Below are 10,328 nucleotides of genomic sequence, written 5' to 3'. Positions count from 1 at the left end.
TCAGGTCTCCCATTGTCCTGAGGAAAAAGTAACATCAAGCTCTAAGTTACAGCCCCCAGTTTCTGAAGACAAAAGAGCTCAAATAGGTGAAACATTCAATATTGCAAGTATCAAGAAAGTGTGAATTTATAAAATTTAAACAGATACTCACAAAAATATACAGTATATGTATACCTAATAAAGGTAAAATGACTTGTCTAAGCTCAATATTAACATCTCATTAAAGTTTTTAATAGTTTTAGTTTTATGTACAATAACTTAACAAAGTAGCAAAATACAGAGAATCCAACAAGGCAGGTGTGTTTTTTGTTTATTTGTTTGTTTTGCATTGTTGTTTGTCTTTTTAATGGAGATGATTGAAGTTTGTACTGTAATTTTCCTCATTCAAGAAAGCCATTTTTTGGGACATAAAATCCACTTCAATCAGTATCTGTCAGCATTAGAGTCCTTTGCCCCAAACATCCAGAGAAAATACTCAGGAGTATGTTCTGCTGCTTGTTTGAGATTTACCTGCTATTTTTGTTCATATTCTTATCTGTGTGATTATAATTCTTAATATATGGAAACAGATTGGCATATCTAAATAAATACTACTGCAGTTAATTTCAGTGGTGGATAAAATTTTCATTGTACTTACAGAAGTAGTCTTCCAATATAAGATGACCTGTGTTAAATTAGTACACCAGAATAACAGTTGTTTTATACAGCACATAACATTTAATTTTCTCCTGGAAATTCAACTTACTAAGATCACAGAATGTTCTGGACTTTCTGCATCAGTCAACAATCAAATAAATGAAAAACAACAGCCAAGAAAACAGCCCCGTCCAGTCCTGAAACACTAAGTTATTAGACCTTATATTAGAGTCGGTGACTGTCTGTGTGCAGAACTGAGACTCTGAGCTGCAACTGAAAGTAAAATACAAAAATTATGGCTCTGTGAAACACAATGGTGAAATCTCTACCACCGGTAATGTCAGCATTCCACAGACACTGAAAAGAGGGACAGCAACATTCATCATTATGGAGAAATGTTTGGAAAAGTTCTGCTATGATTATTTACAAGACAAAGAAGCACCTGCTTTTTTTTAAAAAAAATAAAGCTCCTATTTTAGCCACAAGATATTTTTGCTGCCTCTTCAAGTGTTCCTGTGTGTAAGGTTAAGAAATCTTTTACTGCAAACACATTAGCCATCCAGGCTCAATTAAATAGAGCTAGGCAAGAAAGCAAAAGCATAGCAGTTACTGAAAAGCATCCCCATTCCTTTTGCGTTCACAACATACAAACATAACATACAGTGAAATCCAAAGCCACTGAGATGAAAAATAGGTGATGTGTCATCTCTTGAATCATAGCATCTGATCTGGAAACAGAATCCTCTGAATTAATCAAAGATTTAAAACAAAACATAAGTGCCTTTCCTTTTAACATGGCAGCAGGGCGCTCTCTGTTCCATTAAGCACATCTAATTGCAGTCCATGGTGATACAGGCTTCTACATCAGTTTATACTTTGTTTTTTCAAAGCATTCAGAGGAGTCTGAGAATGAATCAGAAAAGAACAAGAGGCACGCTGTCTGATCCACAGAGAAATTCTTTTTCAGCACTTACTGAGAAAAGCAAAGTTCAAAGGCAAATTCTGTGTAGTAAAAGCTTCCTTCTTTGCTTCTATTCTTTTTTTCTTTTTTTCCTAGAGAATTACCTTACATTCTGATCCACCTCTAAACAGTAAAAATAAAGAGGCTCTTGTAAACCGAAACAAGATTGAACTAGACGCTTAAAGGATTTTCTGCATTGTTTGGAAATGTTTAATTTCAAAGAATAACCAGAGCATCTTTCACATTCAAGAGGAAAAGTGTGGCAATTTCAGATTCCAACCAAGAGACAAATAGAGAAGCGGAAAGGGCAAGGAAAAGTTACAATAGTCACAGTATTAACCTTTCCTTTAATAACATTAACTCAAAGCATGAGTTTTCAAAGTTCCTTCTCAACTTCAAGAATCTCCTCTTTCACTGGTAAGAAAGTCAGCCTTTTAAAAGTAAAGAATTTGCTGCTCCAACTGTTCTGTACGAAAATTCCCTTAGAACTGTATACTTATTTTTATCACCCTGGTTACGAATCTGGGTCCAGGCAACTGGCTGCATCTATACTACAGCTAAGCTCTGACCATGGAACAATAGAGAAATTCCTAATCTGACTCTAAATTAGCTGTTTCTGATACTGGTCTTAGCGGAAAGACTTTATACAAAAGGACTGATGTAGTCCAACTGGCATGTCACATGTATGTCCAGAATTTGAATACCATTTCAGTCATCTATAAGCAAGAAAGATATTTTTGCATTTTGAACTTGTCACTCGGGAACAGATCTAAACATCTCATTTGATTTTTGCCAACAGCAGCAGAAATCAGCATCCAAAGCACTCGAAAAATAAAAATTAAAATAATAATAATAATTAAGCCAATAAAGAAATATAACCTATTTTCTTCTCATCTTTCAGGCTAGCTTAAACTCTGGAATGTGGAACTTAACAGACCTCCTGACACACATCCCTAGTCCCAGTAATCCTAGAGAAATCTTTCCTTCAGTAAATATTCAATTATTTTAAGCAAGATCATATTGGATAATGCAGTACTCACAATCTGAATGACTTCTTGTCACAGCGAGCAACGTGATTCATAAGAATGATAAAAATTCAGACATTAAGCAAGCAGTTAACATTGCAAATTCATTGCACAGAGAAAAGCTAATGGTTCACCAGGGCCTCCTGAAAATTTAGCAAAGATTTAAATATCTGACTGAGAATACTTAGGCAAAATTAGAGAATACAAAGGACCAATTTTTCATTAGGGATTGCATTATGTACAGTGTGGTATATCCCACAGAGGCTGTATTCTGTGAGCAGGATTTCAAAGGAAAGAATAAATGTACTGGCCTAAATGTGACCAGAAGTAGATGTGCCTGTGTACAAAACCAGTTACAGGTTTTTTAAATTGTATCTGAAAGCGATAAGGATGAGGAATGGGATCTGAAACTGTGAAGCGATTCAACCTTTGTTGGTTAGATATACGCCCATTCCCAAACCGGAGATCAAGGACAAGATGTGTTGTTGAATCAAATATCTATTTTGTTTCCAATTTTGCTTCTGTTTCTCCTATTAAAAGGAGCTGCAGGCAAATTCTTCCCTCTCACATAAACTGAAAGTATATTTTTATATATATTCTCTATCAGTTATTTTACATAGGTACAGAAAACTATATTTTTTCTTCTCTGCTAGCAGCAATTAAACTTCTGATCTTACTGCAAGAGGTTTTCAATTAGTTTGTTCTTATAACCTGTAAATACATAACTAGGACAATAAATAAAAAAATAAAAGGTCTGTTTCACGTGTGGCTTCTAAGCACGTTATCAGATTAATTCTTGTGGTGCTTTTTCTTTTTTGCACTGAATTCCTGCCCAGGGAGGTGGTGGAGTCGCCATCCCTGGCAGTGTTTAAGAAGCGCCTGGATAGGGAGCTAGGAGATATGGTTTAATGGTTTTCTGTAGGTATGGTAAAGGGAGGACGGTTGGACTAGATGATGTTATAGGCCCTTTCCAACCTTGTGATTCTATGATTCTGTGTTCCAATACTCTCTTCCAAGTGTTTTTACTTTCCTGAATTGTAATCTGTAGTGATTTCTCCTGAAGGTGTGCTATGCATAACGAATACTTCAATTAGCTCTTTAGTCTCAGCTCTTTATCTATCCCCAAAATGCCTTCAGTCACATACACATTCAAAGGATTTAAACACAGTTGGGAAGCATACTTAAGCCATTTCATTTGTAAGGTCTCCATTTGTCTAGAAGTTAGGTCCAATAGCAAATCTGTGACCACAAGCTGTCTCTGTTACTGTTTATGAAAGACAAACCTGTTCAGACAGAATTTATTTGCCTTATCGCCAGTCTTAAAAGATGGGGGAGGAGGGGATGGAAGGGGTGGAAGAGATAGTCCATCTTCATAGAGATAGTCCATTTTCTATGAAGTTACTGAAATGAATTAGAAATTTTCCACAAGTATTAGCCAGTATTAGCTCTAGGAGATAATAAGAGGTGAAGAGTAGGGTGGATACATCCAGATTTTTATGCTCTAGTGTGTGGGATTATAATGCAGACAACTGGAGCTAGAATATAAAAATGCATAGATATATCCACAGGAAAGAAACCTTTCATGATAATGGAATGCTGTTAGTTTGTTGAAGCTGCGGTGTATCAGTTTGATACCCTCATAGCTCCATAAGCTTTTTCTTTCTCCCCTCTAATAGAAATTAATATTGAATTTTGGGAGTCAAAGATTCCTAATAACATTCACTAGAAATACTGGTTTCTAAGGAAACTCATCAATTATATACTCCTTGTTATATTATTGAAATACAGGCATAGCTGAGTTAAAGAAGATTTTGTCTTCCCTGAAAAGTATTAGATAACTGGAAAAAAATAAAATATATATATATATAGTTACATGGGTAGTTAAAAGTAATGAACAGCTATGGTGACATATCTACCAAATTTGTTCAAAAAGGAACGTTAAACACAAAACAGCAAGTGCTTTAGAATGTATTAGTATAGGCACAAAATGCACTGAAATGAATGGCTTTTATCACGTCCTGTTTCATTTCAGAAAATGAAAAATGCATCGCTTTGTGTAGAAGAATAACACAATCTGCAGTGACATAAACACCAAATGAAATGCTGCATCCAGCTACTACAACAGAAACCCTACCACTGACTTTTTTCAGTTATGATAATAGTGAATATAGTAAATTGCGCCCTAAGACACTACAGCTCTCTTTACCTGAGAAAATGCTTTCCCATGACATTGTTAATCTAACCAACTGTATAGGTTCATAGATTTTTAAGATTACATGCTTCTTCACGATATCTTCACTAGCTCAAATAGCAAAGAACTCAATCCAGTATTTGTTCACAGTATCACACACAGTATCACAGTCTTGTTTGAGTTGGAAGGCACCTTAGAGATCATCGAGTCCAACCCCCGGGATTCGAGCCTCCTGTGTAGCAGAGCGGCACTTCTACCACTTGCACCACAGAGGGTGCTAAGATGTGTCTCACAACAGTGAAAGCAATTTATGTATCCTCTCCTCATGTTTTGTAACACCTAAATGCAGAGATACAGAGCAGTCTTGCATCATAAATCATGGCTTTAAGTTAGTAAAATATCTACGATGTGCTCATTTTAAACAGTCTCCAGCAACAGGGCTCATGCTTTTTACAGCATATTATTATAAGGGCTTCATAAGTGTAGGCCCACGCTGTCCTTTAAGTCACTGAACATCTCTCTGATACATTCTCTTCATTTTGTCCTCACCCCTGGGCCAGCTCAGGGCCCTCGAACCAGACACAGTGTTCCAAATGGGGCATTTCAAATACATCACAAAAGGGGTCTGACCACTTCTCTCACCTCGCAGGCTCTGTCTTGCTGATACTGCCCAGTACACAGGTAGCCTGAGTTGACAAAAGAAGGGCCTGCGCATTCTTCCAAATTCTATCATCCAACATAAGTTATCTGCACAATGAGAAGCTCCACATTGGTGGTGGAGGCAATGGTATCTCTCTGGAGGTCCCTATGTACCTGAGGTCTTTTGAAGGCAAGGAGATTCTCTCCCATATTTCTCTGTCCACAGCTGTTGCACTTGAGTGAATCCTTGCTTCCTCTCTTTGTTGTGCTTTCAATTGCATTACACAGGCATAAACTCATACAGTAAGTGTGACAACACTACAGTGCTGAATGTCCATGATCTGTGATATAAAGGTTTTAAAGATGCTATCAATCTTCAGAGTACATATCTGGTCATGTTTGGCTATTAGTAGGCCAAAAGGAATTTGTTACCATACTTTTTTTTCCCCCTGTATTTAGATCTTTCTCACTCTTTAGACTTTGTAGACTAATATGTAAGTCAAATGAAGATCACACAACCATACAGCAACCTGATGTAGTGGGTGGCAACCCTGCCCATGGCAGAGAGGTTGGAACTACATGATCCCTAAGTTCTCCTGTGACACGAACCATTCTATGATTAGTAAGTAGTCATTCTGACAGGTAAGCCATGAGAATGGCAAAGCACAAAAAGAATGTGGTGGGATTTAGCTCTTGCAAGCAGAGCAGTACAGGTTTTGCTCTTGTTGTTGTTATTGCTTTGGGGTTTTGTTTATCTTTTATTTCAGGCAGTGACAGCCTCAATACAATGCTGTTGCCTTAGAAATTGTTCAAAAGGAACTGCTCCAACTGTTCACACATGTGTCTGTCCCTTTTTATGGCTGGCACCAGCTCCTACTCTGCTTCATTTCATGGAACTTCTGGTGCAGTTTCTCCCCTCCTCCTCATGGGAATTACAAAAGAAGGGTTAAGGTACTTTGTTAATGAGATGCTTTCTGTTCCATCATCTTCATAGTACTGCATTTCACTTTTTGGCTAAGGTAGTGACACAGGCGAGGACATGAAAAAAGTCTGGAGTTTAATTAGTGTGGTTAGAAAATTGGATAGAAAAGCAATTTAGAATGTGTCTGTGAAGGGGGAAAAAAAAAGTTGATGACAGCAGAGAATTGGATTCATAATGTACTATTCACATATAACTAATCTCCCTAACTGACGAAGATGGTTTTTCAGTAATTTGAACACCAGCTGGCTTCAGCTTTCGGAATAATATGAAAACTTGTAATATAATTCTTATTGTGTCTGTTCATATCTTCATTGCAGCTATGGGAAGTTTCATTATGAGTTGATAGCAACTTTATCAACAGGGAAGGAGTCCAAAATGTCCTTCATATTGTATGTCATAGGATCATAGAATGGTTTGGGTTGGAAGGGACATTAAAGATCATTTAATCCCATGCACAGGAATATCTCCCACTAGACCAAGTTGGTCAAAGCCCCATCCAGCCTCCAAGAAAGCATCATCCACAGATTCTCTGGGCAACTTGTTGCCATCTGCATAGCAGAGAATTTCTTCCAAATTTCTAATCTAAATCCACCCTCTTACTTTAAAGCCACAACCCCTGTCCTACCACTGCACTCTCTGATGAAGAATCTCTCCCTATCTTTCCTGTAGGCTCCTTTAGATACTAGTAGGCTGTGGTAAGATCTCCCTGGAGCCTTCTCTTTTCCAGGTCAAACAAGCTCAGCTCTCCTAGCCTGTCTTCATAGGAGATGTCTGATCATCATTGTGCTCTTTTATGAACTCACTCATGTCTTTCTTGTGCTGGGTTCCCAGACCTGGAAGCAGTACTGCATGTGGGGCTTGATGAGAGTGGAACAGACAGGGACAATCACCTTCCTCTCCCTGCTGGTCACTCATCTTTTGATGTAATCCAGGATATAGTTGACCTTCTGGGCTGGAAGGATACATTTGCAGCTTGTGCTGAGTTTCTCAATCAACCATATGCCTAAGATGCAAGACAACTTTCCTTCTACTCACTGACAATCCTGTACTTGTGCTTGGAAATGCCCAGACCCAGGTGAAGGACCTTCCACTTAATCTTGTTGAACTTGATGAGTTTTGCACCAGCACAGCTCTCAAACCCTCTGCATGGCATCTCTTCCCTCCAGACCATCAGCTGCACTGCTCAGGTTGGTGTCATCTGCAAACTTTCTGAAAAGGCACTCCATCACAGTGTCCACATCATCAAAGATGTTAAATACTGCTGGTAGCAGTACTGACCCGTGGAGGAAGATATAATCATGAGCAAGTCACCAAAGAGCTTATCAGACTCTTTGATAGACCTTATCATTGTGAAACTTTGGGAGACTGGGGTGTGAGACAAAGAGCAAGCAGTGTCTATTTGCGTCTAATCTCTCTTTGGGTAGACAGTGACAAGGTCACCCATAAGCTTCCTCTTGTCCAGACTAAATTCCAGCTCCCTCAGATGCTTTTCATAAGACTTATGCTCTGAACCCCTCACCAGCTTTGTTGTCCCACGCTCCAGAGCCTCAGTGCCTTTCTTGTACCGAGAGGCCCAAACTGAACACAGCACTTGAACTGCAGCCTCACCAGAGCTGAGTACAGAGGGATGATCACTTTCCTGCTCCTGCTGGCAGCGCCGTTTCTGATACAAGCCAGAACACCATTGGTCTTCTTGGCCACCTGGGCACATTGCTGAGCACTGACTAGCCCCCCCAGCTCCTTTTCCTCCACACAGCCATTCTGCCCCAAGCCTGCAGTGTTGCCTGGGGTTGTTGTGGCCAAAGCACCGGACCCGGCACTTGGTCTTGCTGAACTTGATCCCACTGGTCTCAGCCCAGCTATCCAGCCTGTCCAGATCTCTCTGTAGGGCCCTCCTACCCCAGGCAGACTGACACTTCCTCCCATCTCGGTGTCATAGGCAAACTCAGTGAGAATGCACTCAGTCACCTCATCCAGGTCACCAATAAAGATCTGAAACAGGACAGGCCCCAGTTCAGAGCCCTGGGGAACACCACTTGTGACCGGTCACTGGCTGGATTTAACTTCATTCACCACCACCTGCTGGACCTTCTTGGCGATGCAGGCAGTTCCTCACCCAGCCAAGTGTGTACCTGTCCAAGGCACAGGCTGCCAGCTTCTGCAGAATACTGTGGGAGACTGTGTCAAAGGCTTTGCTGAATTCTACATATACTACATCAACAGCCTTTCCCTCATCCACCAGGTGGGTCAGTCCATCATAGAAGGAGGTCAGGTTGGTCAAGCAGGGCCTTCTTTTCATGAATCCATACTGGCTAGACGTGATCCCCGAGATGTTCCACACATGCTGTGTGATCTCCCTTAAGGTGATCTGCTCCATAACCTTACCTGGCCCTGAGGTCAGGTAAGCTTACAAGCCTGTAGTTTCCTGGATCCTCCTTTTGATCCTTCTTGTAGTTTGAAGTCATTTTGGCAGCCCTACAGTCATTTGGAACCCCTCTGTCTGATTAGGAATGCTGATAGATGGCAGAAAATGGCTTAGCATCACCTCTGCCAGCTCCATCAGCACTCTTAGATGGATCCCATCTGGACCCATGGACTTGTGGAAGGCCATGTAGGGTAGCAGGTCTCTAACTGTTTCCACCTGAATCGTGGGGATTCATTCTGCTTCTCAACCAGGACTTCCATGTCATAGGGCAGAGTACCCTGAGGGTGAATGTTCTGACTTTTAAAGATTGGTGTTAAGAAGGCATTGAGATCCTCAGCCTTTTCCTTATCTTCAGTGGTCATGCCTAGTAATGGATGGAGATTCTCCTTACTCCTCCTTTTGATTGTAATACGTTCCTTTTTTTTTTTGTTCTCTTTTACCCCAGTGGCCAAGTCAAGTTCAAACTAGGTTTTTGCCTTTCTGTCTTTCTTCTTGCACATCCTATCAACTTTGTACTCTCACTGAACTGCATGGCCATAGGAGGTAAGTGGCAAGTGTCATTTTATTATAGGAGTGCCTCTGCCTTCTCAGTCATCATTAATTTTTGTATTCTCCATGGTCTTTCAGTCCCTCTTAGCCTTTTCTGCTGGAAACTATTTCACTGCCTTTTCAGAATTGCTGTGTATCGCTGCATATGCTGGTGAGGTACTGGAAATACCTTATTTCATGCAAGTGCAGTTTTTTCAGTTGTTTTACTAGACCCACTGTGAATATTACAGTTTGTTTGGAGAAATGTATCTCATGCTGCTGGACAAGCACAGTAAGGCAAACTGGGCATTCATTTTAGTATTTCTTAACAATAATTTATTTGGTAACCTCTTTGTCAGTCTCAGGGACTGAATTCAGTGAACAGTATTTGCCACAGCAAAAAAATGAAGGAGAAATTTCAAGGATGGCAAAATGACTTATTTCAGATTTTCATAATAGAATATTTCAAATGTTTATGCTATAACTAAAAAGAGTAGGTGAGGAAGAGGTAAATGCATCAGAGACACAGCTGCACTTACCATTATTGTACTTAAGCCAAGAAATTTATCTATTGTTGAAAAGAAACATGAATTTTAGCTCCTTCTCTGCCTGACTGAATTCCTGGGTTGAACTGAGAACAGCTTGAAGTTCTCATTAAAAAAGTCTTATGTTTGGTTCAGCCCTCTAATCAGGGCTTGTAAGTTCTTATCATATAGCATGTCTTGCAGTCCTCAGTCTATCTTACTGTTAGGTCCACACTGTGCTCTTGAGCCATATCCTCATGACCCAGCAATCACATTCCACCACCCGACAGCTTGAAACATATCTTTGTGCAAGGTTTTTAAAAAAAAAACAAACAGAGGAATTAATTCTGAGAGCAGAATTTAACTATGTAATTGGTACAATGGATTTCTGTTCTGTTCTGATATCCAATAGCTGTC

This window comes from Coturnix japonica, chromosome Z (genome assembly GCF_054131305.1).
Source record: "Coturnix japonica strain WE chromosome Z, WE-NBRP24, whole genome shotgun sequence".
Lineage (NCBI taxonomy): Eukaryota > Metazoa > Chordata > Aves > Galliformes > Phasianidae > Coturnix > Coturnix japonica.
Note: the sequence above shows the minus strand (reverse complement) of the source record.